Source organism: Lagenorhynchus albirostris, chromosome 3 (assembly GCF_949774975.1).
Source record: "Lagenorhynchus albirostris chromosome 3, mLagAlb1.1, whole genome shotgun sequence".
Taxonomy (NCBI): Eukaryota; Metazoa; Chordata; class Mammalia; order Artiodactyla; family Delphinidae; genus Lagenorhynchus; species Lagenorhynchus albirostris.
In genome coordinates, this window is record NC_083097.1 from 12,948,732 (window position 1) to 12,976,252 (window position 27,521).

General features: G+C 37.7%; 1 non-coding gene across 1 annotated transcript; it reads left to right on the plus strand.

The window, feature by feature from the left end:
- The first annotated feature begins 2,819 nt into the window (after positions 1-2,819).
- LOC132518973 (U6 spliceosomal RNA) lies at positions 2,820-2,926 on the plus strand. Its single transcript, XR_009540078.1, has one exon. It is a non-coding gene; the product is annotated as a U6 spliceosomal RNA (small nuclear RNA).
- The last annotated feature ends 24,595 nt before the right edge of the window (positions 2,927-27,521 follow it).

Below are 27,521 nucleotides of genomic sequence, written 5' to 3' on the forward strand. Positions count from 1 at the left end.
GTGAGGTGAACAATGAAAATGTATTTCCAAATATATTTCAAAATGTACGCATAGGGCTTCCCTCATGGCACAGTGGTTGAGAGTCCGCTTGCTGATGCAGGGGACACGGGTTCGTGCCCCGGTCCGGGAGGATCCCACATGCCGCGGAGCGGCTGGGCCCATGAGTCATGGCCGCTGAGCCTGCGCGTCCGGAGCCTGTGCTCCGCAACGGGAGAGGTCACAACGGTGAGAGGCCCACGTACAGCAAAAAAAAAAAAAAAAAAAATGTACGCCTAAATAAGTGCTTACGTGCAGCATTGTCTTACAATACAAAGATAACCCATAAATGGTATATTTAAATATACTGCACATTGTGTATTATAGCTCAAGTGGTTCAGTAATAGTCAAAACAAAATACATTTAATTTGTCTGCTTGAATATTTAGCCAACTCATATTTATTATGTTGGTATCCCAAAATGTTACCCTGCTGAAGTTTCTGCCAGTTTAACTTACTGTGAGTTTGCCAGCATAAATGGAAATAGAAGAACAGGTTTCGTTGTGTGAAAATCATCACAGATCCAACCATATGCTTTTGAAAACATTATTATTTAAAATTTATTTTTATCTTACTTGAACTGCATATTCTTCTGTGTCACAAAGGGGAAAGGAAAGGAGAGTGATAGTTACTTTCAGCAAAGAAGACTGTATTTATTTTTTCTTTTAGTTAGACAAGCTAACTCTCCTCCATGTCTTTTAGTCAAACTGCCTGGAAAAGCTTTGTATTTCTAACGGTGTGTCAGCGTTTTTTGAGTGACACTCTGCCGATTTAAAAGAAAGGAAAAAATATTTCTAGGATGGAAACCAAATATCTCAAAATGGAGTAGATACATTATGGAAACTTTTTAAAAATAGTGTTTTAAAGAATATATTCACTTTTAAAAAACTGCCAAAAAATTTTTAATCAGCCCAGTATATTTCTAGGCAAATTATTTCAAAATAGATGTTTGTTTAAAAAAGAAGAAAAGAAATATTGAAGATTCTCAAAAGACTTTAGGGGATGAAGTGCAAGCTCCTTGGTGTAACCCACACTCTGAGAGCATCACTCCCCCTACTGACGCTCCATCACCCCGTGGACTGACACACACCACAGCGTTTCCATGTGTGACCATTTGCTGCTCCTGGACATACCAACACTTTCAGCTCCTGCTTGAGCAACGCTTGGATCTGAATCCCGTTAGCCACCTGTAAATGTCTTTAGTGGTTTATATGTATCTTTTCAACTGGATTGAGTTTGGTAAGTGTAGAGATTCTTTGATTCATTTGTGTATTAATGGTGCTTAGCAAATGTAGCTCGCAGTTACCAACAAATGGTCAAGAAATACATGAAATGAGTGGATGAATCATAGGATTTTAGATTTGGAATGAATATTCGGGGTTTTACTGTCCAAATTCCGTGTTTCACAAAAGGAAAATGACGCTTAGTGAGGCTTTGGTTTGGTCAAACTCACACAGTAGAAAAGTAGTGTTGCTGGTCCTGAAACACAGTTATCTCAGCTCTCCATTCAGAGGCCTTTCTACCCTTTCACTCCTGGCTAATTTGGAATTTTACTTGGAGGGATTGTGGTCCTTTTTTTTAAATATTTCACTGTGATACTCCTAATATCCTTGGGGACATCATTCACATTTTAAAAATAATTGGAGAAAAGTACCTATAACTTCAGGCATTCAAATAGCTACAGTAGCCCTTTAGTTTTTCAGCTGCCTCTGTCTGTTAGTATTTCAACACTTTATAAAACAGTAGCACCATTGTGGCAATTATATAGTACTTCTATTATGGGTATAGATATTCTATAGCTATATGTGACTTTTTATTATTAAGTTGTCAGAGTTCTTTATAAATTCTGGATACAAGTCTTTGTCAGAGAGATAGATGAAATATCTATCTATCTATCATCTATTTATCTATCTATCATCTATCTATCTATCGAAAATTTCTACCCAGAATGTGAGAACATATTTTCATTATCTTCCTAGTATTTCTTGATGAGTAGAAATATTAAATTGTGATGAAGTTTAATTTATCCATTTTTAAAATTTTTATGGTTAATACTTTCTGTGTCTGTAAGTACTCTTTGCCTAGCCCCCACATCATTAAGATATTCTTTATGTCTTCTTTGAGAAATTTTATAGAGTTTGCTTTAAAGTTTAGGGCTATTTTCAACTTAAGTTAATTTTTTGTATGGTGTGAGGTAGGACTTGACCTTAATTGTTTTTTCATATATTAATCTAATTGTTGCAATATTATCTATTTATGGAAAAGATTTTCTTTCTCCATTTAGTAGATTTGACATCATTTTTGAGAGTCAATTCATTATATACAGGTAGGTCTATTTCTGTACTCCCTATTTGTATTGTTGATTGTATTGTCTATTGTCTTAGCAAACTCACTCTGTCTTGATTATTGTAGCTTTATGGTAAGTCTCTAAATCAAGTGGGCATAAGTCCTGCAGTTGTATTCTTCTCTTTCAAATAGCTTTTTGCTATTCTAGGTCCTTTTCATTTCCAAATAAATTTTAGAATCCGCTTGACAACTCACATGCAATTCATTGAATCTATAGATCAATGTCAGGACAAAAGACATGTGAACAATATTACTTTCCAATCTATGAACATGGATTTTTTTCTGCTCCTTCATTTAAATCTTCATTTCTCTCAGCAGTGTCTTGTTATTTTCATGAAAGAGATTATGCATCTTTTTTGCAAATTTATTCCTAAAAACAGGCATACCTTTGGAGATATTGCGGGTTTGGTTCCAGACCATCGCAAGACAGCAAACACTGTGCTCGCTTCAGCAGCACATATGCTAAAATTGGAATGATACAGAGAAGATTAGCATGGCCCCTGCACAAGGATGACACAGAAATTGGTGAAGCGTTCCATATTTTTGAGAAACGTGAACTCGCCAAACAAAGATTTCAGTGTAAAAGTTGTCTTTACCAAATGAAGTTAAAGGAACAAGTTATATTTAAAGTTTGAATGGAAGAGCCTGCCATTGTTGTTCCACATCTTGTTGTTGCTGTTTACAGTCTTTTACTGAGCCTACATCTTCATAAGGTTCTTGGCAGGTATATGTTGGACACTTCTGTTTCGTGGTCAAGGCAAGATCAGAGGCCACGGATACTGACAGCTGATTTGTCTGTTTTCTTCTGTCTTCTTCCATGACTGTATCTACTGCCTCATCTTGATTTACAAGCAAAACCTAGAAAACCTACAAAAATAAGTGTTCTGTAGTTTATCTAGGAATAATACAGAAAATATTGCTGTTATTTTGGTGAAGAAAATCAATTTGTATAGTTTATTTCAACCTAAATAAAAGGTGAATTTTGTTTTAAAAAAATAAACAGCAAACATTGCAGTAAAGCAAGTCACACAAATTTTTTAGTTTCCCAGTGCATATAATGATTATGTTTACACTATACTGAAGTCTATTCAATGTGCTATAGTGTATGTCTGAAAAAAAAAAAAGGTACATACCTTAACTTAAAAAAAACTGTTGGAAAAATGGCTCCAATATACTTGCTTGACATAGGTTGCCACAAACCTTCAATTTGTAAAAAAATATAGTACAGGGACTTCCCTAGTGGTGCAGTGGTTAAGACTCTGTGCTCCCAAAGCAGGGGGCCCGGGTTTGATCCCTGGTCAGGGAACTAGATCCCACATGCATGCTGCAACTAAGAGCTCGCAAGCCACAACTAAGGAGCCCACCTGCTGCAACTAAGACCCAGCACTACCAAATAAATCAATAAATATATTTTTTTAAACGTGATACATGGCAACCTCAATAAAGTGAAGCACAATAAAATGAAGTATTCCTGTATTGTATTTTCGATGCTATATTTTTTAATTGAGAAGGCAAAATCCTACTATCTTATTTCAAGATTTCTTAGTCCCACTTGCATTCAAATAAATTGTAGAAAAAATTTTATTTGTTGGGCAGTGCTTAAATCTTGGAATGTAATTCCACATTGATGTAACTATTACAAAATAGTAGTAACTACAATTATAAAATGGTATTTATTGATCCATGCTAGCTCATCAAAAAAATAATAGTAAAAATGAATTATATACAATAAATGAATCTGTAGTAGTACTGAAATGCTTCTTCACTCTCCAGCTTAATTTATCCTTCTAAATTAACCATCGGATATTGGACTCTTAAGTACCATTCATGGTTAAGTGTACACTGCTTAATAGACCATGTGATGTAAAGATGTCAAATAGGATTGGTGGTGACAACAGAGGCTGCAGTTTAGTACAGAAGCCTACAGTTAACATAAGGCTTCTATCTAAGTGGAGTAACTAAGAATAGCTATGAAATCTGCAAAGGAAGCTAGAAGAGATCAACAGAACAAAGAGGTAGCATGAGCCTAGCCACTGTGAGCCGGTTATGCATCCTTGCATTTCAGCAAGGGTGGGCAAGATAAAATTACTTACTACTCCCCTTATTTACTCAAAACAACAATATATTTCTATTCCCCAAATCTTGCCAATGGTCTCATTTCATTGCACATATCAAAATGTAAGAAATCAGTCCTAATAACAAAATGATCACATATTCAGAAGAAATATATATAATGTATTCAGAATGCATATCAATGTATACTGGTGGCCTTCTCTTCATCTTTCATGTTCCAGAATGTGTAAGGTGATTATATCCCTGGCATTTCCTCTTTTATATCAGATATGGGTTGTTTGAAAACTATTTCATCATCACCTTCTGTTTCATCCACTTGGCAATTTTCACTTCTCCATCAGTGTTGATGTACAAACTGTTGTGTGGCCCTGGCTATCCATAATCATCTTCAGAGGGTCAGAATACCTAAAACCTCTTTATCTTCTTTGATAAAACCTGGCAATTCATAGAGCTCTGATAACCAGTCCTTGAGATATTTTTTTTTCTTTTTCCATAAGACCAGCGAAGGAAGATCACAATTTATTCCTAATTTAGCTCTTTTTTCCCTATTTTTTCTTGGTTTTTAAATTCCTTCTCCATTTTGAGCTTCTGTTTAAGTATTCACTTCTTCTTCTACTATTCCACTGGTAGTATATGATGTCTTTGAAAATAGAACATCCCAGTCTTTAAAAATTTCTTTGGGTAATTTTTCAGATGACATAAACTTACACTTCAAGATTCTTTGCCAAAATGGTAGTTGTTCATTGTTTCAGTCACTATCTCGGCAATATCTTCATATTCAAACTCAAAGAAGGCGCAGGCTTTGTAATGTCCAGTCTTTTTTACTTCTGGGCAATCGAAGTGTTTTAATGATGTCAGGCTGGGAGCTGGGGTTCAAAAAGCCCTCCAAGTGTATGACCCACAGAGACTACTCCAAAAGGAAGTTCTCCCTGCTGGATGTGCCCTGGTGGACCTCCCATCTCCTTACTTCTCAAACTTCACCTGCTACTGCAGGTTAAGTGACAATAGCATCTTGCCATACCTGCATAAAACAATTTGTGGAGCCTATGCACTCCACCTTATGCTCCTGGAAAATCTTTTTGATGCTCTTTTGAATAGCATTTAAAAATTAATTTTCTAATTATTTTTTCATAGTATATAGTAACACAATTGACCTTTGTATATTAATCTTCTATCCTATCACCTTGCTAAATTGTATTTGTAGTAAAAATTTTAGATCCCATTGGACTTTCACATAAACCAAAAGGTCATCTATGAATAAAAATGGTTCCAATTTTTCTTTTCCCATTGGTACCCTTTTCTGGTTATACGAAGTAGCTTTTTTCCTAAAATTAGGGGAAATGAGTTCAATTTTAGCATTAATTATGATGTATGTTATAGGTTTTCATAGATCTCTTTATCAGATTGTGGAACTTTCCATCTACTCCTACATTGCTAAGAGTTTTCCCATGAATGGATGTTGCATTTTGTCAATTTTTTCTCCTTCTATTGAGATAGTTGCATGCTTTTTTACTTTTTATGTTTATGTACAAACAAGTAAAATTATCTTTGTACAAGACCTATTTTTATACAAAAATTCCTGCCGAATCTACTAAAAACTATTAGAATTAATATTTGTTAGTGACTGACTGGGCTATGTTAGTGAATTCTATTTGCTCTGCAGTGTAAGCTTCTGATGTTGCTGTTCAAAAAGTGCAGCCTTGGGGCATGCACAGTCACCCTGGGATGAGAGTAGTTTTAGCAAAGCTCTCTTTGACTTTCTCTTTCCCTGATTGCTTCCAGCTGTTATGCTCTACTAAATTCCAGATGATTGCCTTTTTGATTTCGGCAATGCTCGGGTGAATACATTGCTCCACAGATTGATCCAATTAGATTCAGACTCCTTCGCAGGGGTAGTTTTTGAGGTCAATGTTTGAGGTTTGTTCTGACCCTAAGAGGGCTCTTCTTCATTGTCTCTTTTACTTCTTCTCACTGGCAAACTAACTGGCCTATAGTTTAGCTTGTACCTTTCGTGAAGCTACCAGCCTCCTCTTAATTGGTTAGTACCAAAACCACCACTGCTTCTGAGAGCATTGTTTGGCTTGAACTTTCTCACACTCTGTTCCCCAGAAGCTTAATTCCTTTGGGGAGATTTTTGAAGCTTTCTGTTTTATGTCTGTTGTTTCATCTGGGCAAAATTTCTGAGCCATGGCTCTGGATCTGGGGCAAGGATAGTTGCTCACTTCTCTCACAGTCTTGCATTAATAGTAGGGTGCTGGGTGAGTGGAGGAACCTTTGGTATTCTTGGCTAGCCTCTCCAGGCATTGGATCCCACCCGACAAATGAACTAGGGTGAAAGCCATGAGGGTCTCAGTATTCTCAGCATGCCAGGCTTGAGGTTGAGCCTCTGTCTTGTTAGTGGGATGTTGGTGGAAGAAGTGATCCCCTTGCAGTTGTGCTCCTCTGGAATTTAGTCTCTGCAACATATATGTGGAAGTAATGAGAAGTACTAGTGGCCTGCCCATGCCAGGAAGATACTTGTCTTAGTCCATTGGGCTGCTATCCAAAACACCACAGGCTGGATAGCTTATAAAAACAGAAATTTATTTTTCATGTTCTAGATGTTGGAAGTTTGAGATCAGGTTCCAACATGATCAGGTGAGGGCCCTCTTCCAGACTGCAGAATTCTCATTGTATCCTCACACAGTGGAAGGGAGTTAAGGATCCCTCTGGAACCTCTTTTATAAAGGCTCTAATCTCATTCAGGAGGAGTCCACCCTCATGATTTAAGTGCCTCCTAAAAGTCTCACCTCTTATTACCATCACCTTTGGGGATTAGGATTTTAACATATGAATTTTAGGCAGACACAAACATTCAGATCATAGCAATACTATATTCCTCAACAGGGACCCAGAGGAAGATGAAGACCTGTGTTCTGCAACCACCTGGAGTGGAGTTTCCATCTTGCTGAGCTGGGCAGAGTGAAGAAAAGTGTGGGTTGCAGTTCAAATGCCACATATGCTCCCTGTTCTATAGAGTTTAAGTAGATATTCTTGATAACCTTTCATTTCCTATATGCCTTAGGACAATTTCCCAAGGCTTTAAATGGTTTGTTTTTTCTAATAATTTTCATCAGTTATGCTTGTTTTTCTGGGTAGGGGGTCCAGAGGACTCCTCTTGCTACCATCCTAGACTAGAACTTCCAAAATCCACTCAGTCCTATCTAGTACCTTTTTCATTTTCAGACATCATACTATTCTAGTCTACCACTTCCATTTGTTTTTATTTATACTTACCATTCCTCTCATAATACTTCCTTTCTGTTCCCTCATTATGTTAATATTTTCTTTTAAATTCTTGAATAGTATTACAGTAAGAGTTTTAACATCCTGTCTGCTAATTCCAACATCTTGGTCATTTCAGGGTCTGCTTCTGTTGCTTGGCTTTTTGTTTTTCTTGATTGTTGGTCAATTTTTCTGGTTTTTATTTGCATGATTAATTCTTTTTTTTCTATATACAGAGCACTGTGTATATTTTGTTATAGAGTGTGTGAGGTAGGTTGTCTTCCTTTAAAGAGTGTTGAGTATTTTTGGACAGCCATTAAATTACTGGAACATCCTCTTGATCTTATCAGGGTTGAATTATGCTTTGTTAAAGCAGACCTGGATTGGATTTTTCTTTTGTCCTAGGGCTTTTTCCCTTTTCTAGGGCATGCTCCTGATTCCCAAAACATCACCTTTCTTGGGTCTACACTAAATATCTAAGTTGCTCAGTCATTTCTTTCTATTCTGGCTGAACTGGAATTTCCATATCTTTGAGCTGTGTGATCTCTGTAACTCTGTGCAGCTCTCATTCCAGGAGCCACACTCCACTATGCATGACAACAGTCTTGCCTGGTGCTCAGTCCCAGCTCAGTCCCAGCTAAGGACTCAAGAGAACAAATGTGCAGACGTCAGGGTTCCTCTCTGTACACTTTCTCCTTCTAAGTATCCTGACACACAAAATTTCATCTGAATCAACAGCCAAAGATTCTTATCTTTGTCTTCTCAGGTTAGCAAAACTCTCATTTTGTTTTGCTTGAGTACTACTTCCCTATGCCATAATAAGAAAACTGCTTGCAGTCTGAATGCCAAAGCAAATGTGGGATTAACTTTTCATATTTTTCTTTTCTTAATGATCACTGTACTTCGATGCCAGTTATCTAATATCAGAAATGGTTTTGTAATATATTTCAACCAGTGTTATAGTTGTTTACGTTGGGAGGGTGTCTTAAATCACCTGGATTAATATAACAAAATACTATTGTTTTGTTAACAATGACTTATTAATAAAAGAAATTTATTTCTCAGAGTTCTGAAGGCTGGGAAGTCCAAGATCAATGTGCTGGCAGATTTGGTGTCTGGTGAGAGCCCACTTCCTGGTTTATAGGCAGCCGTGTTTTCACTGTGTCCTCATGTGGCAGAAGGGGTGAGGGATCTCTCTGGGATCTCTTTTATAAGGACATTAATCCCATTCATGAGGGCTCTACCCTCATGACCTCCCAAATGTCCCACCTCCTAACACCATTGCATTGGGGATTAGATTTTAACACATGAATTTTGAGGGGACACAAACTTCCAGTTCACAGCAGAAGGTACAGAAGCAGAATTCTTGCCCCTCTCCCTTTTAAGATATCTTAATATGTATCAGTGGATCATTCAATATTTAGATATCAAGTTTGCATCTAACTGTATCTAACCTGGATATGAAATATTTGTACTATTATAGCCAATTAACCATTAATGTTCTAGCCTAGGAAAGAAACCACAACAGGACTAAACAGCATACAAAGAAATTCCAACAGGTGGTGCCAATGAATCTAAACTCTTCTCATTCCTTCTGTGTCAATCAAGGACTAGGCAAAGCCTGTCTCAACTTTGTACATGAGAGGAGATATCTGAGACAAACACATATTTCTGGGCATTTTAAAGAATTTAAATTTAATTAAAGCAATTGGAAATTTGAGTGTAGAGAGTAGAATGATCCAAACAAGGTCTACAATCAAAGCTGGACCTTTGGCGGGGGAGTGCTCCCCAACTATAAGAGAGTAAATTTAATGCAGTATAAACAAATGAGTCACAATGTTTAGTTAGCATAGCATTGTTACAATGGGTTAAGCTTTATTTATCATTTCAGTTGACAAAGTATGTTGGAGATGATACTCTCCAGACATGCTAAATGCTAGAAAAATTTTATTAGTGATATAACTTATGTGAATTGACTTAAATTTTTTTCTCATTTGTATATATGTTAAATATATTGCTGAGAAAATGTCAAATAAATATAATCACACTTTGTGTTTAGGAAACATTTCAACATGTGTAAGTTTGCCCCATACAGACACTTAATTTGAAATAGAAACGTTAAGACTGTCAAAGTTAATATACCCTTTAAAGGAGGATATCAACTGTGGCATCTTTACAAGTGGTATAGACTAGTTAAAGTGTCCTCTTTATTCTGTGAGAGAAAATGGCAGTTTTCACTTTTAGTTTCTATTTAAGGCATCAGATTCCTCATGTGAAAGAAAGACTAATTTTGCCATGAACCAAGATTTCCTAGTGCAATGGTCTACTTTGTGATTTAATTTTCAACAGGTTAACAAATTCCATCAGGTGCTAGTATTGCTGCTAATGTGAGTTGGGTGGACTTATGTGTAATGAAAACATAAGCCAAGCAATTATATTTTCAGAGCTATGGAAAATCTCCTCCACTACCTATGATGTCTAAAGCATAGAGTATTCCCACTTTAATCACACAAACACTACGAATACATGCTAGAAAATTTCATCACCGTTGGACTGATCAGCTTCTGCAAGTTGCTCACGTAATAAACCTGATATTGGAAGAAGTTATTTTCCAGAATGCTCAAGTGCCATTTCTGCATTAGGTAAGTCATTAAAGATAAATATGTAGGTCCTATTATTGTAGACTCCTCAAAAAATGCTTGTATTGAGTAAAAATTGAATCATTCTGTGCTCAGCCTATGGAAATGACAAATTGAGAATCGTGCATTTGATCAGTTTTTCTGCATGTTTTGCAAATCTGTAAAGTTATTAATCTGTTATGTCATTTGGTGCTCCTCAGAAAAGAATCTGTATATTCTTTAATTTAGTTCATAAAGAAATATAGTCTCTGCAAAGTGTTTGAATTTCTTTGTCAGGCAGTGAGCAACAAATAATTCCATGGGTTCTGCTTGCTTATTTATTTGTTTTACCATAGATATCAGAGAAATCAAGGGTGCAAGAGTGCTAGAACTCATCTCATTTAGCTGGTAAGATCAGACACTTACATGATATTGTGGGAAGATCAGCACACACAAAATCAAAGAACCTCGGTTTAAGTCTTGATTTTGCTGCTCCTAACTTGAAATTTTCATTAAGTTACATATTCCTCTGAACCTTGATTTATCTCACCAGTAATCAATCGGCCTTCTGTATCTGTGGGTTCTACGGCTGTGAATTCAACCAACTGTGGATCCATGAAGCTAAGAGTATATGGAAAATAACACTTTATTTTAAGTAAATTATCTGAATTCAATGTGTGGCAGTGTTGACCTATTTTCTATGACCCTTTCTCACATTCCCATAGAAACACTCTGCAAAATAAAGAAAAAGAATCCTGTGAACATTCACCTAACTACTCACTCATTCTAAAATATCTGAGTTACCTAAAAAGGGGAAAAAAAGCAAACTGAGCTCACAGTTTTTCTTGGCAACCCTGAAAGTTAAGAATGATGGAACATCATCCAAAGAGAATTGGAGGAAGCAGGTGTGAATCAAGAATTTTATACCCCTCTTAGGGGAAAACATAGACAGAACACTGTATGACATAAATCACAGGAAGATCCTTTTTGACCCACCTCCTAGAGAAATGGAAATAAAAACAAAAATAAACAAATGGGACCTAATGAAACTTAAAAGCTTTTGCACGGCAAAGGAAACCATAAACAAGACCAAAAGACAACCCTCAGAATGGGAGAAAATATTTGCAAATGAAGCAACTGACAAAGGATTAATCTCCAAAATTTACAAGCAGCTCATGCAGCTCAATAACAAAAAAACAAACAACCCAATCCAAAAATGGGCAGAAGTTCTAAATAGACATTTCTCCAAAGAAGATATACAGACTGCCAACAAACACATGAAAGAATGCTCAACATCATTAATCATTAGAGAAATGCAAATCAGAACTACAGTGAGATATCATCTCACACCAGTCAGAATGGCCATAATCAAAAAATCTAGAAACAATAAATGCTGGAGAGGGTGTGGAGAAAAGGGAACACTCTTGCACTGTTGGTGGGAATGTAAATTGATATAGCCACTATGGAGAACAATATGGAGGTTCCTTAAAAACTAAAAATAGAACTACCATACAACCCAGCAATCCCACTACTGGGTATATACCCTGAGAAAACCATAATTTAAAAAGAGCCATGTACCAAAATGTTCATTGCAGCTCTATTTACAATAGCCAGGACATGAAAGCAACCTAAGTGTCCATCATCGGATGAATGGATAAAGAAGATGTGGCACATATATACAATGGAATATTAGCCATAAAAAGAAACAAAATTGAGTTATTTGTGGTGAGGTAGATGGACCTAGAGTCTGTCATACAGAGTGAAGTAAGTCAGAAGGAGAGAAACAAATACCATATGCTAACATATATATATGGAATGTAAGAAGAAAAAAAAAGGTCATGAAGAACCTAGGGGGAAAATGGGAATAAAGACACAGACCTACTAGAGATTGGACTTGAAGATATGGAGAGGGAGAAGGGTAAGCTGTGACAAAGCGAGAGAGTGGCATGGACATATATACACTACCAAACATAAAATAGCTAGCTAGTGGGAAGCAGCCACATAGCTCAGGGAGATCAGCTTGGTGGTTTGTGACCACCTAGAGGGGTGAGATAGGGAGGGTTGGAGGGAGGGAGACTCAAGAGGGAAGAGATATGGGAACATATGTATATGTATAACTGATTTACTTTGTTATAAAGCAGAAACTAACACACCATTGTAAACCAATTATACTCCAATAAAGATGTTAAAAAAAAAAAAAGAATTTTAGGGTGGAGCAGTGGTTGAGAGTCCGCCAGCCGAAGCAGGGGACGCGGGTTCATGTCCCGGTCCGGGAAGATCCCACATGCCGTGGAGTGGCTGGGCCCGTGAGCCATGGCCACTGAGCCTGCATGTCCAGAGCCTGTGCCCCAGAACGGGATAGGCCACAACAGTGAGAGGCCCGCGTACCGCAAAAAAAAAAAAAAAGAATTTTATACCCATCAGCCTTTTGTCCAGGTGCAAACATGACCTGTAGAAACACTCAACAGCACCACAAGACTCTTCTGGAAGCAACCTCACTTCTCCACACTGCTTGCACCTAAGAGTCTCCAGATCTTCCCAATAGCTAGCCACATACTAAAACTAGTTCTTACTTTGTATGTCAATTTCCCAATTAGCATCTTAGGTATTAGCATATGACTTATTTCCATATTCCAAGTTTTGCACAGGTGAATCCACTTATAGGAAAGCATGTTAGAAGGGGGCTGAGTGGGCACTGCAAAAGGCAATCTGCAGTGTGAGGCACAGCCAGGCACAAGCAGTAAGAAGAAATCAAGGGAAGGAACATTCATTTCAAAATAGATGTCAAAACAAACTTCAAGAGGCTAAAAAAGGGTCATTTATAGTGACTAACATAAAAAAGATATAATAGTTAGAAATCATTAGTGTAGTTCACATAGCATAAAAATGAAAATACATTAGGATTACACAGCCCATTGATAAAAAGAAAAATTTTTCTAGAGACTTTCAAGGGAATCAAACAAAAATATGAGATTTGACTGATGCTATTATTTATTTAAAGAGTGAAAGAGATAAGCATGGTTGTACCATTTTATCCTCACTGTTTTCAAATATATATGTGTTATAAAAATTTTTTCATATACTACTCCACAAATAAAATCTTAATAAGAAGTAATTCCACAAAGCACAAATTATATATACTAGACTGCATTAACACTAGAAATTAATAAAAATACTTACCAACTTAGAAATTTTTAGGTGGCTTCTCCATTTAATAAATATTATTTTAAAGATAAATTAAACCTATAACTTTTAGTTTTATAATATTAGGGAAACCAGTTCATTTAAAAATATTTATGCATAAATATCATGGATGAATTCACAAAAGAACTGATAATAGATTGACCTCATTAAAATGTTAACACTGAAGAATCATAACCCAACAGCAAATCTAAAAACTTTGAGGTAGCAGATCAGAGCCTCCCAATTTTTCACTCTCTTCACATTTTAGAGTTAAAAATCCACACCCTTTGCCATGTAACTTTGTAGTACTCTCACTAGGGTAAGTAAATTATATTCCCTTGCCACATTGATGATGAGCTTGCCTTATAATTTTATTTTGCAGATGGAATGTTAGCAGAAGTGAAATGAGCAATGCTACAACCTATTGGCAATCCTATACACAATAAATAGGTAAGCCACTGAGTACTGGGGTTGTTTGTTTTGCAGCATTATTGCAGCAACAGCTGATGAATACAACTTGATCAAAAGTTTGTAGGAAAATGGTAAGGAGGTCTTTAAATGTGTTTGCATGGTTTGGCTTTGTCTTTTGCATCTCCCATGAGAAGAAGTTCTCTGTAGCCACTGGTCCAAGGAGGATGCAGAGACAAATGGAGCTGATCTTGAAGATCAACTTGCAGCCTGGAACAAGTTCAGCCAACCACAGCTGAACCCAGCAGAGAGACAGCCTGCCTGAAGAACTGTACATGGGAAATAAATGCTTTCTGTGAGCAATTGAGTGTTGGCATTGTCTAGAGGGATAAATATAGTTGATCAGAGGTTTCTGGGAAATATCACAAGAGTGAATAACTTTAATATTTATACAGTTGATCTTATAAATCATTGAAAAAATTCATATCCTTCAATGGAAAATGGGTAAAAAACACAGACAATTAACAAAGAAGAAAATTTGAAAGCCAATAAAAAATACTTAAATAAAATTTAAAAATAAAATGCTATCAAAATGAGCTATAAAAAATGAGTTTCACTTTTACATATCAAATAATCTAAAATTGAAAATTGAAAATGCTCAGTACTAATAAGGATGGTATTTGCAACGTTCTACAGGTGGGAGGTTAAACTGACTCAGAAATTATAGTCTGTGTTGAGTCTATAACAAGTTCATAAACTTTAATCAAATAATTTATTCTCCAGGGATCTTTTCTAAAGAAATGACAGAAATATATGTAGTATTAAGTAAGGTATACATGGTAATATTTTATACACTTTTCTGACAAAAAGTATAATCTAAATGTTTTACCGTAGGAAATGCTTAAATGAGTTTGACACACATGTAAACAGATACCAAGTTTGAAATAGAAATGGTATTTTCAAAGAATTTTTCATTACATAAACCCATTTATAATATTGATTTAACAAGCAAAATACAGAATCTTTTGTAATAGAAGAAAAAAGAAAATGACTAGTGAAAATGCCCTAAGATATTACCAATAGCTATTCACTTCCTCTACTCCAGTAGTCTCTCCTATGCTTTGTAATTTGGTTTCTGAACCCAATTTGCTACATAGCTGTTTTCTTAAAGGACATTAATAACCTACTTTTCTGATACTAAAGATGTCATTATCTGAGTTCTTAATCTTTTTGAGTCCCTCAAAAGTCTTTAAAACTTTAACGTTCAACACCTTCACTATCACCAAGTTGCTGTTTTCTTCTGCCAGTGCTGCCTTTGGGTCTCTTGCCCCTCCAACTCCTGTTGCTCTGTCTCCATGGTGGGCTTTCCCACCCCCGCTGAGATGAAGTGTTCCCACAAGTTTTGGTCCCTGGCCCCTTTCTCTCTCAACGTGTAAATTTCCTCCTAGAATATTAGTCATTTCTAGCCTTCTAAGAGACACCATTATTTGATTGAAGTCTCACTGTACTTAAACTATAATATGCCCACTTCAGGGTTTATTATTTTGTGATCAGGACTGAAGCAGTCCTGGTCTGTATGGACTAATCCTGTGATGGCCTCTGGATGGACTTCCTCTTCATTCTCTGAGCTATTTTCTAATCCTTGGTAAATGCCCATCGACTTCATGAGAATACCATGTCAGAATATATTTTTATTCAAAAATATTTAATCTCCTTTTCACATTCATATGCAAAGTGTACTTACCTCTACCATTGATGTTGGGCTTGCCCATGTGAGTTTTGCTTTGATCTAATATAGAATGTGCTTCCCTGAGCCATGGCTTGAGATTTAACCATGTGTCTTGCTTTCAGTCAAATGAAGTTAGCAGCTGTGATAGTAGCAGAGGCTTGACCTGTACTCATATGTTTGGACTTGTCATCTTACATTTATGCCATCAGTGTGAAAACTTGCCCCAATACTGCCCAATTATAGACTCCAGAAAAAACAAACGTGGAGCAGATCCGAGTCAGATCTACAGTGAGGAGTCAGGAAGGGTCAAATACACAGATTGAAGCAAACTCACACTGCTGATCTCAGTCTATTTCAGCTTTCCTGCAGCCAACTCACAGACATGTGAACAAGAATAAGTGATTATTATTTTAAGCCATTAGGGTTTTTTTATCTTTAAAAATTTGTTTTAATTTTTTAGTGAAATATAGTTGATGATTACATATTAATTGTGTACAATATAAGGATTCACAATTGTAAAGTTTATACTCCATTTATAGTTATTATAAAATATTGGCTATCTACCCTGTGTTGTACAATATATCCTTGTAGCTTATTTTATACCTGATAGTTTGTACTTTTTAATCCCCTACCCCTGTGTTGCCCCTCCCTCCTTCCCTTTCCCCACTGGTAACCACTGGTTCTTTCTCTAAATTTGTGAGTCTGCTTCTTTTTTGTTATACTCACTGGTTTATTGTTTTTAGATTCCATGTATAAGTGATATCATGCAGTGTTTGTCTTTCTCTGTCTGACTTATTTCATTTAACATAATGTCCTCCAAGTCAATCCATTTTGCTGCAAATGACAAAACATTCTTTTTTATGGCTGAGTGGTATTCAATTTTATATATTTACCATATCTTCTTCATCCAGCCATCTGTTGATGGACACTTAGCTTGCTTCTGTATCTTAAGCCATTGAGTTTGGGGATGGTTTGTCACACAGAATTATTGTGTCAATAGCTGACTGATACAAGTGGACCTATGTTTGAAGCCAGCTCCCTGAACTAGCACCCTTTTCTTGGAGTTTTATGGTGCTTTATCAGTTATGAGTCTTTCATTGATGAAAGTCTTGAGTAGAGATAGCTTTAAGCAAGGCTTGATTCAGACCATGTCATCAGGTCCCAGTTTCTCTTGCTCCATCCCAGTTTAAGTTCTATTCTCAGGCTTTCTTTTCTTTTCTTTTTTTTGTGGTACATGGCCCTCTCAATGTTGTGGCCTCTTCCGTTGTGGAGCACAGGCTCCGGATGCGCAAGCTCAGCAGCCATGGCTCACAGGCCCAGCCGCTCCGCGGCATGTGGGATCTTCCAGGACTGGGGCATGAACCCATGTCCCCTGCATCAGCAGGCGGACTCTCAACCACTGTGCCACCAGGGAAGACCTCAGGCTTTCTTTTTGTGTGTGGCAAACAGTTGCCTTCACTTATTAAAAGTTTAATAATTGAACACATACTGTGTGGCAGTCAATTCTAGCTTCCAAATCTCATCCCAATATGAATAATCTTCTGTTTCTCTTTTAGGAACACAGACACAGTCATTTTAAAACCAATCATTTTACTTAGGGGAACACACTGTTTTGATTGATGCCATAGAAGTCACATTTCCACATCTGGAACCAAGAGTGGAGTCAATGCCACTTGAAGCACCTTAGCTGGGAGCATTGGTGTCCCCAAAGGGAAACTGAGGAACTGTTTCCAGAGGAAAAGGTCATGAGTGCTTGGTATTGTGCTGAAAGGCAAAACACAATAGATCTTCTCTATGCCAACTCATTAGCATTCTTGTTTCCAGGCTTTCCCTACTTTAAATTGTCCCCCATATGCACTCTGTCTTCATACAACACAGAGCTGGTGGTATCACACTTCTGTGCAAAACTTGTATGAGTCACAGTTGCAATCAGAATATGGGCCATGATCTAAAGGTTGAAGTTCAAAGCACTTGGTCATTTGTTTCCTACCTTCTTTTGCAGCCTTGTACCCCTGAACACACATGCAAACCTTCATTTTAGTGACACTGGTAATTCTTCCATTCCCCTAACACACCTTGAGGTCCTCTTGGCCCCATGATGGTGTTTGACATGCCATGAGTCTTTCAGGATGTCGACCAAATTTCACCCTTCAAATTGTGCATCTACCATGGCTTGTATCACAGTCAGCCTCATGTTGTGTCAAACACATGTGTGTTCTCCAGATGGTTCATGGAATCTCTGGAGGATGTAGGTAAAAATTCATCTCTGTATCCCCCAGAGTAACTTACATAGTACTTTTCAAATAATCAATAAATGTTTGTTGAAATGTTGAGTTGTGGAATTATCCAGCCCCAGGCTCAAGAGCATAAGTTAGGATTGGCATAGAACTCAGGATTTTCAGCATATAATCTCTTTAGATCCCTACAGGCGGCCGAATCTTGACAAGCTGCTGGGCAGGAAAGGTGATTTAAATTACATATTTAGAGGAAGGTATAATTTAGCCCATATGTTGGGATCAAATAAGCAGACAGTCAGAAACTTCACACAAGTAAGAAAAAGGCCCAGAGTCAGGTATTGTACAAGGGCTCAAATAAAATTCTTTAAAAACATACTGTCTACCACCTGGGGAGTGTCCTAGGATTACTAAAGAAAGAGTTCCTGGACAGTTTGGAACTCAACTGATTGGTGGCTAGACCCCGAGAAAGAAATGCTGAAGGTTTTCTACATTGTAAGGAAGTCGTTATTTATACAAAGTTCTAACAGCTCAGAGGATACCTCTGAGTATATTGAAAGGGGAGAATGATATTAACCAGAAATCTTAATATTGAGCTGTACCTAAAATGCTTGTCTTTCATCTTATGCCATTTTCATGCACAATATACACCAAGAGCCATAACAATTAGCCTAGCGTGTTTAGAAAAGGAGTATATCATGATCATGAGATCACAAACACATACATATGGGAAAATATCACTTTCTGAAGTAGTAGAAAGAGCATTGAACCTTGGGTTCTGATACATGTTCTCTAGTTGAGCTCAATAAATAACTAGTTCTGTGGCCCTGAAAGATTTCTTAATGCTCTGAGCCTTATAACATATCACATAGAGCAAATCTCATGTAGCCATCGTCAGAAAGTTCTGCTACACTTTGTTAGTCAATTATTGACTGATACTTCTCAGTCCATTTCCAATTGTGTAATTTATTGTTGCAGTTTAGCTAGTCAATAGTCAAATTTCAAGATGCCCATCACTCATTGTCAATGTAATAAAAAAGTGTTAAATTTTTATCAAGTGGTTTTATGACTTCCTAAAATTCTTGGGATGATTTTTAAGTTGTTTAGAAGTTTTGTTTCCATTTTTCATGTGCAAATATGAGAGTCTTTATAAATGATAACTATACACCATTTTATTTTTTTTGGCAATAAAAGCACAACACAAAGGACATTTTTCCAAATACCTATTTTCAAAATGACTTCCTCACCGATCAAAGTAGCTGCTTATGGAAGTTGGATAAGCAGTAGAGTTTGTGCTTGTGTCAGTCTCAGAGATTTCCCCAGGACTCCTTAATCCCCACTGAATTTAGACAGCCATTCCTGTTGCCCTTTTTGGCCTACAGAAAATATTAGTCACACTGCTTTTCAAGGCTTCCAACAGAAATATATTTCTCACAGCCTTATTAAAGAGAATATCCTCAAGGGACATATTTTGGAGATCAATGAACAGACCTTATGTTATAAATCCACTCGGTACTCCATATCTTCAACGTAAAGGTTACACTTAGCAAATTGTCCAGTGGGTCCCTGAGTCCATCCTATAGTTATTTCCTCAGTTCTAGAATGTCAAATTGTAATATACACAGCCAACAACTGACAGAATCTCCATTTGGGTTCCTTGATCCCTGGAGTGATGACTATTATGGTAGGAAAGGTCAAGGGGAAGTGTGTGGAACTGTCTTTACCTAATTCAACAATAAACTAGAAGTAATACATTTCTGGAAGCATTGCAGAGATCTGTGCTACTATTAAGGATGGGAAAAATTCAACTGTGGTGATTATTACCATAGTTCCACTCAACTCACCTATTTGGCTTGTTCAGAAATTAGCTGGACCTTGGAGGATGATAGTGGATTATTGTAAACTAAACCAGGCATCGACTCTAACTGCAGCTTTGTTCCTGTTCCAATTTTACTCAGGGTTTTATTCAGATCAGGTTTTCTCAGACTTGGTACTGACATTCTGGACCAGATAATTCTGTGTTGTGAGAACCTGTTCTATGCACTGTAGGATATTTAGCAGCACTCCTAGCCTTTACTCACTAGATGCCAGTATCACCCCCCACTCGAGTTGTGACAACCAAAACTGTTTCCAGATTTTGCCAATGTCTCCTGGGAGTCAAACCTCCCCTCACCCGCTCTATTGATAACCACTGTTCTAGAGCAAGTCAAACATCTCTTGGCAACTGGTATGCAGTTATTGATCTGGCAAATGTTCTTCTCTCTACCTCTTAGTAAAGATCATCGGAAGCAGTTTTCCTTCACCTGACACAGACAGCAATACACTTCCACTGACTGCCCAAGCTCCAGCCTCATCAACGCTCCAGCCCTATGTTGGAATCTAATCCATGGAGAGCTAAATCACCTCTCTATTCCACAGGACTTCATGCTGATCCATTACATGGAGGATACCATGCTGGTTGGACCTGAGAGCAGGAAGTAAAAACTGCTCTTGGTAAAATACATGTTTGCCTGAGGATGGGGAAAAGTTTCATAAAATTACATTGGTTTGCCACCTCAGTGGAATTTCTAGGAATCTTACAGTCTGAGCAATATCAAGGTAAGTATTCCAGAGTGAATGACAAGTTGTTGCAACTGTCCCTTTCAATACAAAGAAGAATCAAGAGGGCCTAGTGGACCTAGTGACCTCTTTGGATCCTTGAAATAACATATACTTAATTTGGGTGTGTGCTCTGGCCCGTTTATTGAGAACATCAGAAATCTACAAAGTTTAAGGGGCGGAGTCAAGACAGTGATGTGGGAAGGTGCCAAGTTAGCTTCTCCCCACAACTAGGGCACCTGCCGGCCACTGGTGGGGTACCTTGACACCCAAGGAGACAGGAGGAACCCCCAAGTGAAAAGATATTCCATGCAAATGGATATCAAAAGAAAGCTGGAGTAGAAATACTCATATCCGATAAAATAGACTTTAAAATAAAGACTGTTACAAGAGATAAGGAGGGACACTACATAATGATCAAAGGATAAAAGGATCAATCCAAGAAGAAGATATAACAATTATAAATATTTATGCACCCAACATAGGAGCACCTCAATACATAAAGCAAATGCTAACAACCATGAAAGGAGAAATTGACAATAACACAATAATAGTAGGGGACTTTAACACACCACTTACACCAAGGGAGAGATCACCCAAACAGAAAATAAATGAGGAAACACAAGTTTTAAATGACACAATAGACCAGATAGATTTAATTGATATTTACAGAACATTCCACCCAAAAGTGGCAGAATACATTTTCTTCTCAAGTGCACACAGAACATTCTCCAGGATAGATCACATCTTGGGTCACAAATCAAGCCTCGGAAAATTTAAGAAAATTGAAATCGTATCAAGCATCTTTTCTGACCACAACACTATGAGATTGGAATTACAGGACAAAAACTGTAAAAAAACACATATACATGGAGGCTAGACAGTGCACTACTAAATAACCAAGAGATCACTGAAGAAATCAAAGAAGAAATTAAAAAAATACGTGGAAACAAATAACAACAAAAACACAACGACCCAAAACCTATGGGACACAGCAAAAGCAGTTCTAAGAGGGAAGGTTATAGCAATTCCGTCTCACCTCAAAACACAAGAAAAATCTCAAATAAACAATCTAACCCTACAATTAAAACAACTAGAGAAAGAAGAACAAAGAAAACCCAAAGTCAGTAGAAGGAAAGAAACCATAAAAATCAGAGCAGAAATAAATGAAACAGAAATGAAGAAAACAATAGCAAAGATCAAAAAAGCTAAAAGCTGGTTCTTTGAGAAGATAATCAAAATTGATAAACCATTAGCCAGACGCATCAAGAAAAAGAGGGAGAAGACTCAAATCATTACAATTAGAAATGAAAAAGGAGAAGTTACAACAGACATTGCAGAAATACAAAGCATCCTAAGAGACTACTACAAGCAACTCTATACCAATAAAATGGACAACCTGGAAGAAATGGACAAATTCTTAGAAAGGTATAACCTTCCAAGACTGAACCAGGAAGAAATAGAAAATATGAACAGACCAGTCACAGGTAATGAAATTGAAGCTGTAATTAAAAATCTTCCAACACACAAAAGTCCAGGACCAGATGGCTTCACAGATGAATTCTATCAAACATTTAGAGAAGAGCTAACACCGATCCTTCTCAAACTCTTCTAAAAAATTACAGGAGAAACAGTCCCAAATTCATTCTACAAAGCCACCATCACCCTGATACCAAAAACAGACAAAGATGTCACAAGAAAAGAAAATTATAGACCAATATCACTGATGAACATAGATGCAAAAATCCTGAACAAAATACTAGCAAACAGAATCCAACAACACATTAAAAGGATCATACACCATGACCAAGTGGAATTTATCCCAGGGTTGCAAGGATTCTTCAATATATGCAAGTCAGTCAATGTGATACACCACATTTACAAATTAAGGAATAAAACCATATGATCATCTCAATAGATGCAGAAAAAGCTTCTGACAATTTTCAACACCAATTTATTATAAAAACTCTCCAGAAAATGGGTATAGAGGGGTATAGAGGGTACCTCCCTCAACATAATAAAAGCCATATATGACAAACCCACAAGCATCATACTCAATGGTGAAAAACTGAAAACATTTCCACTAAGATCAGGAACAAGACAAGGATGTCCATTCTCACCACTCTTATTCAACATAGTTTTGGAAGTCCTAGCCATGGCAATCAGAGAAGAAAAAGAAATAAAAGAATACAAATTGGAAGAGAAGAAGTAAACTGTCACTGTTTGCAGAGGACATGATAGTATACACAGAATATCCTAAAGATGCCACCAGAAAACTACTAGAACTAATCAATGAATTTGGTATGGTTGCAGGATACAAAATTAATGCATAGAAATCTCTGGCATTCCTATACAACTGCAATGAAAAATCAGAAAGAGAAATTAAGGAAATAATTCCATTTACCATTGCAACAAAAATAATAAAATACCTAGGAATAAACCTGCTTAAGGAGACAAAGGACTTGTCAAAGATGATATAAACAGATGGAGAAATATACCATATTCTTAGGTTGGAAGAATCAATATTGTGAAAATGACTATACTACCCGAAGCAATCTACAGGTTCAATGCAATCCCTATCAAACTACCAATGGCATTCTTCACAGAATTAGAAGAAAAAATTTTACAAGTCATATGGAAACACAAAAGAACCATAGCAATTTTGAGAAAGAAATAGCCAAAGCAATCTTGAGAAAGAAAAATGGAGTTGGAGGAATCAGGCTCTCTGACTTCAAACTATACCACAAAGCTACAGTAATCAGGACAGTATGGTACTGGTACAAAAACAGAAATATAGATCAATGGAACAGGATAGAAAGTTCAGAGATAAATCCACACACATATGGTCTGCTAATTTATGACAAAGGAGGCAAGAACATACAATGGGGAAAAGACAGCCTCTTTAATAAGTGGTGCTGGGAAAACTGGACAGCTACATGTAAAAGGATGAAATTAGAACACTCCCTAACACCATATACAAAAATAATCTCCAAATGGATAAAACACCTAAATGTAAAACCAGACACTATAAAACTCTTAGAGGAAAACATAAGAAAAACACTCTTTGACATAAACCACAGCAAGATCTTTTTTGACCTACCTCCTAGAGTAATGGAAATAAAAGAAAAAGTAAACAAATGGGACTTAAACTTCAAAGCTTTTTCACAGCAAAGGAAACCACAAACAAGACCAAAAGACAACCCTCAGAATGGGAGAAAATATTTGCAAATGAAGCAACTGACAAAGGATTAATCTCCAAAATTTACAAGCAGCTCATGCAGCTCAATAACAAAAAAACAAACAACCCAATCCAAAAATGGTCAGAAGACCTAAATAGACATTTCTCCAAAGAAGATATACAGACTGCCAACAAACACATGAAAGAATGCTCAACATCATTAATCATTAGAGAAATGCAAATCAAAATTACAATGAGATATCATCTCACACCAATCAGAATGGCCATCATCAAAAAATCTAGAAACAATAAATGCTGGAGAGGGTGTGGAGAAAAGGGAACACTCTTGCACTGCTGGCGGGAATGTGAATTGATTCAGCCACTATGGATAACAGTATGGAGGTTCCTTAAAAAACTACAAATAGAACTACCATACAACCCAGCAATCCCACTACTGGACATATACCCTGAGAAAACCAAAATTCAAAAAGAGTCATGTACCAAAATGTTCATTGCAGCTCTATTTACAATAGCCCAGAGATGGAAACAACCTAAGTGCCCATCATTGGATGAATGGATAAAGAAGTTGTGGCACATATATACAATGGAATATTGCTGTCTTAAAAAGAAATGAAATTGAGTTATTTGTAGTGAGGTGGATGGACCTAGAGTCTGTCATACAGAGTGAAGTAAGTCAGAAAGAGAAAAACAAATACTGTGTGCTAACACATATTATATGGAATCTAAAAAAAAAAAATGGTACTGATGAACCTAGTTGCAGGGCAGGAATAAAGATGTAGACATAGATAATGGACTTGAGCACACGGGGTGGGAAGGGGGAGCTGGGGTGAAATGAGAGTAGCATCGACATACATACACTACCGAATGTAAAATACCTAGTGGGAAGAAGCAGCATAGCACAGGGAGATCAGCTCGGTGCTTTGCGTTGACCTAGAGGGGTGGGATAGAGAGGGTGGGAGGGAGGCTCAAGAAGGAGGGAATATGGGGACATATGTATGCATGTGGCTGATTCACTTCAGTGTACAACAGAAACTAACACAGTATTGTGAAGCAATTATACTCCAATAGAAATCTGTTTAAAAAAAATAAAGTATTTTCTTATACTCCTAAAAAAGAAAAAAAGCTACAAAATTTAAGTAGGACCAAAATAAAAGAATACCATAATATGTCCAGGTCGCCATGAAAGCTTTTCTGTCATTATGTCTATGACTCATAGTGATGTTATATGGAACATTCTTGAAAAGATATTCCAGAAGAAAGGCAGTCAAGTGTCTCTGACAGCAAGGTAAGCAGAAATGTGAGAGAGCTGTCTCCCAACATTGTCAGGTAAAATATGTGTCATGTGTCCCTCTAAGGCAAAGTTCAGGCAGGTTTGCTTGCAGCCTGTTGTAAAATAGTTGGGTTCCCTAAACTTGGGGTTCCTCAGCCTTGACACAAATTCAGTACATGTGCAGCATCTACCTATGCTGCTTCATGATGTCCCAGTGGGATGGACATGGGGCCAAGAAATATTGATGCAGACGTGAAACTCATGCTGCTTGCTGGGCCATGGTAATAAACGTTTTTGTCTTTGACTCAGGAATCTCATGTCTTCTGCCAGCACCCATGAAACCATGGCAGGCTAATTTCTTAGCACACAAGTACAGAATAATCTCAGGCTCTTCATATTCCTGCAAGTTTTTGGAAATGAGGATGGGATGCTGATAGAGACATGGCTTGCTGGAAGAGAAAGGATGAGAGCCTTGTAAGCCTGGTTAGGGAATCTTAGACTTCCTACGATCCAGTAGCAAACGTTCTCAACCAAGTGATTGGAGGGGTGTAGAATAAGGGTCCTCCATTAGACTACCTGTTGATGAATGTTTAGAGGCTGAACACTAGAGTTAAAACAAGTCTTTTGAATGGGGCTCTGGGTTTTACTTGCTTTCCTTTGAGTAGAGAAGGAAGGGGCATTTATCATGACAGTTGGGCAAGAAGTCCTTAGACTCCAGACAAAAGACAATAGGACTACGGCTGCTGAGTCAAGGAGTCTCCAGAGTAGAAATATTGGTGTTATTAATGAGAATAAAGAGCTCTGGGTGGAACAAAAACATTAGAAGTTCATCTGGTTGAGCCACAGCAGCCCCCGACAAGGTGGAAAGTAAATCTGCCTTCTTTACTGTCATGGAGCTCTGGCTCCTTCTGTGCCCCTGATGTCTCCCTCACCATCTATGCAATCTCAAATGCTTTAAGAGGAAGATGATTAGAGGTGAGGCTGAGGACTCCTGGTTTCCAAACTGGACTGAAGTACTGCCCTCTCTTCAATCTCTGCAGCATCAAAAAGAGTCCTAGCACATTACTGGATTCTTTAAGTATTGGACAATATGTGTCTTAACTGCTTAGTCTTTTATATCTTTCAATCCCCAAATCAGCATGCTTTGAGTGGTAGCCAAGTCAACAGACTGCAGAGGATGTCATCCAGCAAGCTGTGGCATGCTCTTTACCTTTGCGGTTGCACAACCCTAATGATCCCTTTAAACTACAAGTCTGTGTGACTGATGATATTACCACCTAGTGCAGGGAGAGAGCCTGCACTCAGAGGTACCTCTTGGGATTTGGACTCATCGCCTTTTTGACTTGGCCTCCATACACCCATTCTGAAAAGCAGTTATTGGCTTCTCCTAGCCTCTCATTAAAATCAAATGCTTGGTCTTCCCTGGTGGCTCAGTGGTTGAGAGTCCACCTGCCGATGCAGGGGACACGGGTTTGTGCCCCGGTCTGGGAAGACCCCACATGCCGCGGAGCGGCTGGGTCCGTGAGCCATGGCTGCTGAGCCTGCGCGTCCGGAGCCTGTGCTCTGCAACGGGAGAGGCCACAACAGTGAGAGGCCCGCGTACCGCAAAAAACAAACAAACAAAAAAAACCCAAATGCTTGACCCACGGAGACCTTGTGACCCACAAACCTGATATTCCCACTTAGGGGTGGGGCTTAATGGCTAATCAGGTGAGAAGGGCCCAATAAGTCTCAATTGTCACATGGAAATGCCATGTTCAAGAACATAGTTGGCCTATCCCAGCAGCATGCCTTTACATGAAACTGTGGCAAAATTTAGGTGCAACCTCAGAACCTTCACTGTCATTGACAGACAATGAACAAACATGCCCTCTGATCTGGATGGAGACACTATCTTTCAAGGTTGTTTACTATGCAAACATCCTTTAATAGCTACTCTAGAACAAAGGCCATCAATGCCTCTGCTCACAAGAGATACAGAAAGGCAAAAGATCCATAGAGAATTATCTCCCAACAGTATTCTAGCACTGGCTGAATGTAGGTGGTTGCAGCATTTCACTTGAGGGACGTTGATGATGGAAATCCCTCCCGGCGAGCATAACTTTGAGCAGTGTGCATGGTTGTTCAGTTTGCCTGGAAGGAGAAGCCAGAGATTCAGGTCTACATTGATTTATGGGTAGTGGTTAATATAGTTTGGCTAGATGGTTTAGGTCTTAGAAGGAAGATGATTAGGAAAGGGGTGATAGGGAAGTATGAGGAATAGGTATTTAGATAGGCTCTTCTGAATGGGCACAGATTTCAAAGATATATAGGTCCCATGAATGCTCAACAAAGAGCAGAGTAAGATCAAAAAAACTGGGTAAACAAAATCACTTGTTCTATAAATATCAATCAACCTCTTTGCCAGGCATCCTCTGTCTTTGCCAAGTAGTTGTAATGTGTCCAAGGCAGCAGGATGAAAGTTATGCATGGGATCAAAAAGCCGTGTTTCCAAAGCTGATCTTACTCTGGACATTGCTGAGTGCACCACTTGTCAACAGCAAAGACGACACTAAGCCACTGGT